The sequence below is a fragment of the Jaculus jaculus genome, chromosome 5, assembly GCF_020740685.1.
Source record: "Jaculus jaculus isolate mJacJac1 chromosome 5, mJacJac1.mat.Y.cur, whole genome shotgun sequence".
NCBI classification, from domain to species: Eukaryota; Metazoa; Chordata; class Mammalia; order Rodentia; family Dipodidae; genus Jaculus; species Jaculus jaculus.
In genome coordinates, this window is record NC_059106.1 from 112224194 (window position 1) to 112235692 (window position 11499).

Below are 11499 nucleotides of genomic sequence, written 5' to 3' on the forward strand. Positions count from 1 at the left end.
TTTATGGGCTGGAAAAATAAAGTGACTTTTTGTTCTAGTCTTTAGACTTGGCAAAATAATCTCAATAGTTTGGGGAAGATCAAAATAAGAACATAGATTAAAAAACTCTATTTTGTAACTTCAAAAAGGTTTACCATGTTTCCTAGACAACTCTCAACTACACAAAAGGGTTCCAAGGGATTTTGTAAACATTATCCCACAATGTCCTGGCATACCCAAATTAAAGTGAGTTTTTTTTTCAATATAGATATATCATTTTAATATTTAATTTAAAATAAAAACAAGGCTGGATTGAATTGGGAGAAAAATTCCTGATTTTCAGAATATCAGAATTTTGGGCGTATGTGTTTAAAAATATGGAGTGCTTCACGAATTTGTGTGTCATCCTTGCCCATAGACCATGCTAATCTTCTCTGTATCATTCCAATTTTAGTATATGTGCTGCTGAAGCAAGTGCCAGAGTGAGTTTTATCTTATAGAAAGATACAGATATGACTTATGGAGGGAACACCATTCATATACATAGGGAATATATAAAAATTGTAATGCAATTGTATCAGTCTTTACTGAAAAGAAAAGAAAGCATTTAAAATGAAAAAGCCTCCCTAAGCCCTTACTTTTAACAGTCATGGAACTAACTGTTAAAATACTTGGGCAAGAAGGAACTCTCAAAGAGAGCGGAATAAATGAGCCAACAGGAAGGAACTAAGAGTCCTGGTAAGAGTGGGTTAGGAATGCATAGTCAAAGGCCTTTCCCTGTGCTGGCACATTAACTAACACAACATGCTCACATAGATTCCAACTTGCTTATGTACTAACAAGGCTGCATTTTCCTATTTATCCAAAGGATCTACTTTAAATTGCACTGTTCTTATCTTGCAATTCTATATTCAATGTGTAGAATGAAAGACTTGTGGATTTTGTTTTGTTAGATTTTTCTTTGTTGTTCTTCATAAATTACTGGAACAATGACAGCTACAAGCAAGAAACCTTTTCCATATCCATATCTAATGTGCAATACACTAGACTTTGAGACCAAGTAGATGATACATAAAATCTTAGGGCTGACTGACAGATTTCTTATGAGCTTTAGTGAATCATGCCTTCTTGTATTTCCTTATTAGGCTTCTACTATCTTAATATTAGACCCAGCCATACAATTTTAAAACTTTCTTTATTTTATTTCGTTAAATGTGTTTTCTGTACATATTGTCATTGAAATAGCAGAAAATATGATATACCCCAAGTGATAATAAATATAGCCATGCAATGCACAAGTACATCTCAGTCAATAACCAATCTATACACACATAGTTCATATGATACAAATTTGGTTACCCTATCATCCCAGCTTGACTGAACACTCTCATTTCTTCAATGTTAGTTACTTAATCCTATGCCCTCTGTACTCATTTCATCTTTGCTTGGGTACCTTTTGTGTCAGGTCTTCTCTTCCTGGGGCTCTACTGTTGAGTATCTTCCTTATAGTAGTAACTATTTCATTTAAAAGTTCAAAATTATTAAAAGCAACAACTGTTTCATTTAATTCAATATTTATTTTCTTTTTTATCTTTTAGCATGCTATTTTCTTTTTTAATTTTTATTAACATTTTCCATGATTATAAAAAAATATCCCATAGTAATGTCCTCCCTCCCACCCCCACACTTTCCCATTTGAAATTCCATTCTCCATCATATTACCTCCCCATCTCAATCAATGTACTAACATATATACAATACCAACCTATTAAGTATACTCCTCACTTCCTTTCTCTTCCCTTTATATCTCATTTTTAACTTACTGGCCTCTGCTACTAAGTATTTTCCTTCTCACTCAGAAGCCCAATCATCTGTAGCTAGGATCCACATATGAGGGAGAACATGTGGTGCTTGGCTTTCTGGGCCTGGTTACCTCACTTTGTATAATACTTTCCAGATCCATCCATTTTTCTGCAAATTTCATAACTTCATTTTTCTTTACCGCTGAGTAGAACTCCATTGTATAAATGTGCCACATCTTCATTATCCACTCATCTGTTGAGGGACATCTAGGCTGGATCCTTTTCCCAGCTATTATAAATTGAGCAACAATAAACATGGTTGAGCACATACTTCTAAGGAAATGAGAAGATTCCTTCAGATATATGCCTAGGAGTGCTATAGCTGGATCATATGGTAGATCAATCTTTAGCTGTTTTAGGAACCTCCACACTGATTTCCACAATGGCTGGACCAGATTGCATTCCCACCAGCAGTGTAGAAGTGTTCCTCTTTTTCCACATCCCCGCCAACATTTAGCTCCATAGCCCATTTTTTGATTGGCTTGTTTGATTCCTTATTATTTCACTTTTTGAGTTCTTTGTATATCCTAGATATTAATCCTCTATCAGATATATAGCTGGTGAAGATTTTTTTTCCCCAATCTGTAGGTTGCCTCTTTGCTTTTTTCACTGTGTCCTTTGCAGTGCAAAATCTTTGTAATTTTACGAGGTCTCAGTGATTAATCTGTGGTTTTATTGCCTGAGCAATTCGGGTTCTATTCAGAAAGTCTTTGCCTAGACCAATATGTTGAAGTCTTTCCCCTACTTTTTCCTCTAGCAGTTTCAGAGTTTCAGGTCTGATGTTAAGGTCTTTAATCCATTTGGACTTAATTGTTGTGCATGGTGAGAGAGAAGAATCTATTTTCATCCTTCTGCAGATATATGTCCAGTTATCCCAACATCATTTGCTGGAGAGGCTGACTTTTCCCCAATGAGTATTTTTGGTATTTTTATCGAATATCAGGTTGGCTATAGCTAGCTGGGCTTACATCTGAGTTCTCTGTTCTGTTCCACTGATCAACATGCCTGTTTATGTGCCAGTACCATGCTGTTTTTGTTACTATGGCTCTGTAGTATATGTTAAAATAGGTACGGTGATACTACCAGACTTCTTTTTGCTGCTCAGTATTATTTTAGATATTCAAGGTTTTTCTGTGATTCCAAATGAATTTTTGGATTTTTTTTTCTATTTCCATGAAGAATGCCTTTGGATTTTTGATAGGGATTGGATTAAATGTATAGATTGTTTTTGGGAACATTGCCATTTTCACAATATTGATTCTTCCAAACCAGGAACAAGGGATGTTTTCTGACTTTCTAGTGTCTTCTGCAGTTTCTCGCTTGAGAGTTTTAAAGTTCTCATTGTAGAGATTCTTTACTATCTTGTTTAGGTTTATTCCAAGGTACTTTATTGTCTTTGATGCAATTGTGAACAGGAGTGATTCTCTGATTTCATCCTCTGTGTGTTTGTTGTTAGCATATTTGAAGGCTACTGATTTCTGTGTATTTATTTTGTATCCTGCTACATGGCTGTAGGTTTTGATCAGCTCTAACAGTTTGCTAATAGAGTTTTTAGGGTCCTTTATGTATAGAATCATGTCATCTGCAAATAATGATAACTTGATCTCTTTCTTTCCAATTTGTATCCCTTTTATGTGTGTTTCTTGCCTTATTGCTATGGCTAAGACTTCCAAAACTATATTAAATAAAAGCGGGGACAGTGGACACCCTTGTCTTGTTCCTGATTTTAGTGGAAAAGCTTCCAGTTTTTCCCCATTTACTAATATGTTGTCTGTAGGCTTGTCATAAATAGCTTTTATTATATTGTGATATGTTCCTTCTATTCCAAGTCTCTGTAGAACTTTTATCATGAAGGAATGTTGGATTTTGTCAAATGCTTTCTCTGCATCTAATGAGATGATCATGTGATTTTTGTCCTTCAACCCATTTATATAATGTATTACATTTATAGAGTTGCATATATTGAACCATCCCAGCATCTCTGTGATAAAGCCTACATGGTCAGGATGAATGATCTTTTTGATATATTCTTCTATTATGTTTGCCAATATTTTGTTGTGAATTTTTGCATCAATGTTCATGAGGGAGATTGGTCTGTAATTTTCTTTTTTTGTTCTATCTTTGCCTGGTTTTGGTATCAGGGTGATGCTGGCCTTATAGAAAGAGTTTGGTAGAATTCCTTCTTTTTCTACTTCCTGGAAAAGCTTAAGAAGCAATGGTGTCAGCTCTTCCATAAAGGTCTGGTAAAATTCAGCAGTGAATACATCTGGGTCTGTGCTTTTTTTAGTTGGGAGATTATTGATAACTGTTTGGATATCCATGTTTGTTATAGGTCTATTTATGTAATTAATCTCATTTTGATTTAATTTAGGTAATTCATATAAATCAAGGAAATCAGCCATTTCTTTCAGATTTTCATAGTTTGTGGAGTATATGCTTTTATAGTATGTCCCTATGAATTTGTGAATTTCTCTGGAATCTGTTGTGATGTTACCTTTTCCATCTCTGATTTTATTAATTTGTATCTCCTCTATTTCTTTTGGTCAGATTTGTTAAGGGTTTATCAATCTTGCTTATCCTTTCAAAGAACCAACTCTTTGTTTAATTAAATCTTTGGATTGCTTTTTTTTTTTTTGTTTGTTTGTTTGTTTCTATTTCATTAATTTCGGCCACAATTCTTGTTATTTCTTCCCATCTACTGATTTTTGGTTTGCCTTGTTCATCTTTTTCCAAGGATTTAGGTCATTTACTTGCAACCTTTCTAATTTCCTAATATAGGCACTTAAAGCTATAAATTTACCTCTTAGAACTGCCTTCGTTGTGTCCCCGAGACTTTGGTATCTTGAATTCTCATTATCGTTTGACTCTATAAATTTTTTGATTTCTTCTTGATTTCTAAATTAACCCATTCATCATTAAGTAGTGTATTGTTTAGTTTCCATGATTTTGTGTATACTCTGTAGCCTTTCTTGCTACTGATTTGTAGTTTAATACCATTGTGGTCAGATAGAATGCAAGGAATTGTTTCAACTTTCCTGAATTTCTTAAGATTTGCTTTGTGTCCTAATACATGGTCTATTTTAGAGAATGTTCCATGTACTGCTGAAAAGAATGTATATTCTGCAGCCTTTGGATGAAATGTCCTATATATATTTGTTAGGTACATTCCTTCTATGACCTCATTTAGTCCAGATGCCTCTCTGTTTATTTTTTCCTGGGATGACCTGTCAATTGATGAGAGTGGGGTGTTAAAGTCACCCACCACCTCTGTGTTTGGTGTCATCTGTGACCTTAGTTCTAATAGTGTTTGTTTGATGAATTTGGGAGCCCCCCATGTTAGTGCATATATGTTTAGGATTGTAATGTCCTCTTGTTGGAGTGTGCCCGTAATCAATATAAAGTGACTTTCCTTATGTTTCTTGACCAATGTTGGACTGAAGTCTACCTTCTCAGATATTAGGATAGCAACTCCTGCTTGTTTTCTAGGCCCATGTGCTTGAAACACCGTCTTCCAACCTTTCACCCTAAGATAATATCTATCCTTTGTAGAAAGGTGAGTTTCTTGGAGACAACAAATTGTAGGATCCTGCTTTTTCACCCGGTCTGCAAACCTATGTCTTTTGGTTGGGGTATTGAGGCCGTTGATATTAAGAGATATTATTGAATTGTGTGAATTTATGTTTGCCTTTTTTGTGTGTGTGTGTGTTTCCAGTTCTACCTTTGCTTTCTTGTGTTAACTAGTGTTTGAGTATTGCTTGTTTTTTCCAGATTCCTTATATGTGTGCTTTTCCTTTTCTTCAGCATGGAAGATCCTATGAAGTATTTTCTGTAGAGCTGGTTTTCTCTTCAAATACTCCTTTAACCTTCTTTTGTCACGAAATGCCCTTATTTCTCCATCTCTTTGAATGGATTGCTTTGTAGGATAAAGTAAACTTGGTTGACAGTTGTTATCTTTCAGAACTTGGAATACATCACTCCAAGCCCTTCTGGCTTTTAAAGTTTGTGTTGAATAATCTGCTGTAATCCTGATGGGTTTGCCTTTGTAGGTAACTTAATTTTTCTCTCTAACTGCTTTCAATATTTTTTATTTGGTGTGTGTGTTTGGTAGTTTGATCATAATGTGACGAAGAGAGGTTCTTTCCAGGTTTTTTTTCTGGCTGGGATTCTAAAGGCTTCCTGTATCTCCATTGGCACCTCTTTTCCAATCTGGGGAAGTTTCCTTCTATGATTTTGTTGAAGACACCTACTATGCCTTTGGAGTGGAATTCTTCTCATTCTACTATGCCCTGAATTCTTATATTTGATATTTTCATAGTGTCCCGAATATCTTGAAATTCCCATTCATACTTTTCTATAAATTTGTCTTTCTCTTTGTTGGACTGCATTAGATCTGCCACCTGGTCTTCTAGCTTAGATATGCTGTCCTCTCCTTCATCCATTCTACTGGTGAGATTTTATACAGAATTTTTTATTTCATTAATCTTGTTGTTCATTGCTTGTAATTCTGACTGGTTTTTCTTTATTATATCTATTTACTTATTTATGTCTTGTATTGCCTTCTTTATTTCATTAAATTGGTGTCCTGAATCTTCTTTTATTTACTCTTTGATTCCATTGATTTCCTCTTTGATTTCTTCTTTGATTCCTTTGATTTGTTTTTTGACTTCTTTGAACATGTTTACAATCATTCTTTTGAAATCTTTCTCAGGCATTTCCTCTACCTCATTCTCACTAGAGGTCATTTCTGATGCATTAATACTTTTAGGTGGATTTATATTGTCTTGCTTTGTAGTTTTTCTTGTGTTATAATGTATATATATTTGCATCTTGGATTACGTTAATGCTTGGATTTTCTAGCTAGCTGGGTATTCTTAGCTATATCAGTTGATTTGATGTTATATATTTTCAGTGTAGGAGCTTAAGGTGTTAGGTGTGGCTCTTAATACTCTCAGAGCATCTACAAAGGTGTTCCTAGAGGTTGAGTTTCCCTGATATGGGAGTATTCAAGTAGGCTGAGTGGAATAAAATACAGGTAAATTCTAAAATTTAACTAAACACTGTATACATTCAATCAAAAACAGCACTGAATATTTATTCAAGAGTAGTTAGTATAACAACCAGATACTCTATCAACAAAGAGGTTAAGATTTCTGGTCTGTTGAGGTATCCAAGTCAGCTTGTGACCAAGTAAGAACTTTCCCTGGTGCAATTCCAGTTACCTTTGTGGATGATTTTGGTCTCAGTCAAGTTGCTGGGTGGGTCATTGGGCTGCTGTTCTCATTTCTGGAGCTGGGCACTGGCTTTTCATGCAGGGCAAACCGAGCCTGGAAAATTTGGCCTGGAGATTGGCAGACCTGCTGCTGGAACCACTACTGCTACTCGGGAAGCTGCTGCTGCTGGATCTGTCGTTGCTGCTGCTAAAGCTGTGGCTGCTGGGTCTGTCACCTCTGCTAGGTCCACCACTGCTGCCGCCACTGCTGCTGCTGCTTTAGCTGCCACTGCTGGATCCTCCGCTGTTGCTGCTGGATCTTTGACTGCTGCCTCTGAAGCTGCTGCTGCTGGATCTGCCACTGCTGGGGCTGCTGCTGCCAGTGCCTTAGCCATTGACGTTGCTGCCGGATTCTGCTCCTGCTTGGGTCCTGCTGTGGGCTCAAGTTGGCGTGGCTGGTTCCCAGGACTGTTGCTGTGTTCGCTGGAGCTGGGCACAGTTGCTGGGGGAGGGGAGGAAACCGTAGCTGCTTTAGTTCTCCTGCTGTTCCACATGTTCTTCTAACTTGTGATCTGCTCCTCTGTTGCTCACTGCTGCTCTCCCTTCATATTCCTTGTATTGTGGAGAGCTGTAGTCTGAATGGAAGCCCTCCTCACCTGGCTTTTCCTGCAGAGGAGTCCAGCCTGGTTGCTTTTTGTGCGCTGCCACTGCTGTGGTCAGCAGACCTGCTGGAGCTGCTTTTGCTGGTCTGTGTGGGCTCTTGATCTCTTCTACTTCTCCACTGCTGTTTTGATTTCCTATACACCTCACTTTTTATATAAAAAGTGTGTATTTTTCTGATTTTTTTCGGTCTTTTTCCCTTATAGCCTGCTTTTGTGTGGTACCTAAGCCGCCATCTTAACCGGAAGTCCTAATTCAATATTTCAATAAGTTAGATGTTTCACTAAATCAAGTGTTGTTTTTGCTATTCTTAAAATATTTTGTTTTTATTTATTAGATAGAAATACAGAATGGGCATGCTAGGGCCTCCAGCCACTGTAAACAAACTATAGATGCACATCTTAGAGTATCTGGTGTATATGGATACTGGGAATCAAATCTGAGTTCTTAGGCTTCACAGGCAATTGTTTTCATTGCTAAGCTATCTCTTCAGCCCTGTTTTTACATTCTGGATAAGATTATAGTTTTCTTTTTTATTAATTATGAGCTTGACTGTATAAACAGATTATTCATTTTTTTTTATTCCCATTGGGTTGTACTCTTCTGTCCCCTCTCCCTTGCTCCCATTCCAGCTGCTTTTAAGAAATGAGTATTATTTCAACCAAGGAAGACTTACCACTCTTGGCTCATGTAGAAATACACTCTTCTTTAGACAAAATGCCTCTGTTTCATGGCCCCCTCTCTGAATCTTAAAATAAAACTTACTTAGCATTTCTGCCATCAATCCTATGATATACTTGTTAAAGATATATTTTAAAACATATTGCAAATTGGTAATATTCCTATGGGATTATAAGTATATATCCTCTTTCTCTTACCAAGGGTCCTCCTCAGTGGGGTTATTGATATTAATTCTGGAGTCATGAATGCACTTGTTAGTCTTAGGTGGGGGCAGTGCCTCAGGATACTCCTGACTGTAGTTTTTATAATGTTTCTGTCTCCTCTTAGGTAACATGCCCTGAGCCCTGGAGGTCATGTTGCAAGTCTTCTTTAGTGTTGAGCCCTCAGCAGCCTCAGATTTTCTTCATTAGTGAGTTTTTAATTTGCTCACAATCTGCCACACTTGGAGTAACTACAGGATGCAGCCCCTGAATTTGAAATGCTTCATTCAACCAGGCATGGTGGTTTAATCCCAGCAATCAGGAGGCAGAGCAAGAGAATCACCCTGAGACTACATAGTAATTTCTAGGTCATCCAGCCTGGGCAAGAGCAAGACCCTACCTCTATAAAAGCAAAAAAAAATGTAAACAAATAAATAAAAATATTCAGGAAATGTTTCATTTATAAAAAACAATTTGTGTACTTTTAAAAATTATGTTGTAGGAAATCTGCCATTTCTTGTTCCATTTTCTGCAGCAATCAAGCTTGTCTGATTTCAGGCCCTTTAAGAGGCTGCTTGTGTTAGGAAACTTTTACTTCTGAAATCTATCTTCTTAATCATTCTTATCAATCCCCAGAAAAGTAGTATGGTTTTGAACTTCTGGGCATGCTGCTTTCAAGTGCGTTTGACTGCAGGTCGAGTATTGTGAGTTTTCTGTGCATCCTAATTCCCCTGGATATCAAGTCTCATTCTGTTTATTTTCACTTTCTATGTTTTGTCAGAGTTTTCAAAACTATTGAGAACATAAATAATTAAACTGCCATCAAATCTTGCTAGAAGCTCTCCCCTGACCACTGCCTCCTCCTCTTCCTTGCTTTATTCCTTCTTAATTTTCCTGTGCTTCTTTCTCTTCTTCAACATTAAATATAAGTCAGCAGCTCCTCACTGGTTCTGTGTTTCAGAGTTTGTTCAAAGCTCAAACCCATTCAGGTTCTCAGCCTAAATTGAAAACAATAAGTGCAATATCAGTTACTTGAGGGAACCTTAACATCCAAGTATTTAAAAAATACTCTTATCTCATTAAAATTATGAAGCTGGCAGATATTTTATAGTAAAATAATAATAGAAAAGAATACAATTTACATGACTAGAAAACATAGGATCTCTATCATTGCCTTATTTTGAAGTCTGAAAGCAATATTCAATATCCAATGTTAGAAATCAAATGGAACCTGCCCTCCATTAATACTTGGTTAATAATAAGTATGCTTTTTCTAGGAAGATTTTGCCTTTCTCATTTTTAATTTGAATCTCGATGTATTGAGACATATGATGATGATAATTTTCACAAAGCAAGTTTCTTTTTAAATATTTTATTTATTTATGAGAGAGAGAGAGAGAGGAAGAGGCAGATAGAGAGAAAGAGAGAATGGGTGTGCCAGGGTCTCCAGCCATTACAAATGAACTCCAGATGAATGTGCCCCCTTGTGCATATGGCTTTCATGGGTCTGGGGGAATTAAACCAGGGTCCTTTGGCTTTGCAGGCAAACACTTTAACTACTAGGCTATTTCCCCAGCCCCACAAAGCAAGTTTTCAGCAGTGGAGGCACAATGATTATAAACCTGAACAATTACTTTATTTCTTCCATGAAGAAGATGAATCAAATAATTTGTCTCTTTTCCATGAGTTCAATCCTTAATATAAATAGCTTGAAATATACTGAAACGCAAATGACTGCCACATGAAAGTTTTGTCTTTGAACATTCTAAAAGGCAATTGTCACATTGCGGAGCCAAATATGCAGAAACTGAGGTGTGTTAAAACCATATTGCTTAGAAACTTTGGAGCTGTTTTTCCCCTTGCTTCAAGTGAAGAAAGCAGAATTTGTTTTTCTTTCTCTGTTCAGAATCAGTTATATCCTTCTGAAACTGTAGCAGGTGTCATAGGCTTGGCAAATGCACTCTCCACCATTGGTGCCCAACAGCATGAACTTAGGGATCATTCTTAAAACAACTTCCTACTTTTCTCTCTCAAGAGATCTGTTTGCAAAGGCATAGGAAGTTAAAGTTCTTTGAACTATGGAAAATATTCTTTTCCAACCAAATTTTACTGGCAGAAAAAAATCCATTAACTTTGGTACGTATGGTAAATTTTAGTTTCTGACACCTTCTGTGATAGTCAAGGATAGAGTCATGTAATTCAGCCAGACTCATTGCCCATATATTAATATCTATAGTCAGAAAAATCTCTCTCATAGTCTTAGTAGTATTAGTGTTTAAAACCATTATGATAGATAAATGTTACCAAAGCCAGGACCTCTAATTACTACTTATACATATGGTATGTAAAAAAAATGTCAAAATCTAATATGAAATTACTTTCTACTACACAGAATATTATTGCTTTCTAGAAAGAAAAAGATACTGAGTATACTTCTGTGAACTCTGGGGAATGTTTTTCTGCTTTTTCTGTGAGTGAAGGAAAAGCCCATTTTCAAAACACTTATGAGATATTTATAGGTAGAATCCTCAGATATTTAGGCCATATGAATGCAACAGATCTCCCAAATCAGGGGCTTGAATTAAATCTTTTGAAGACTCAAACTCTGGAAGAATTCTACATGAAGTACCATTTCAGAAGCAGAGTGTGGATGTAAGCAACAGTGCAGACTTGCAGGGTTTGGAGAATGAACTTCTGAAGAGTGATGCCTTAACTAACCAAGCCTGATCATCTTGCTGCATTTTTTTTAATGTGCATAAACATTTTGTACAAGTTAATGGAAATTCTGCCCAGAAGGATTTTAAAATTTCCAGTCTTTTTATCAGACTCTGCAGTATTTTGCATCTCTGTCTCTGTCTCTCTCTGTCTCTCTCTGTCTCTGTCTCTCTCTCTCTCTCTCTCTTCTCTC

The 11499-nt window shown here is 36.5% G+C and overlaps 1 non-coding gene across 1 annotated transcript; it reads right to left on the reverse strand.

Moving 5' to 3' along the window:
- Positions 1–350: 350 nt before the first annotated feature.
- Positions 351–453, reverse strand: LOC123461126. Its single transcript, XR_006637444.1, has one exon. It is a non-coding gene; the product is annotated as a U6 spliceosomal RNA (small nuclear RNA).
- Between the last annotated feature and the right edge of the window lie 11046 nt (positions 454–11499).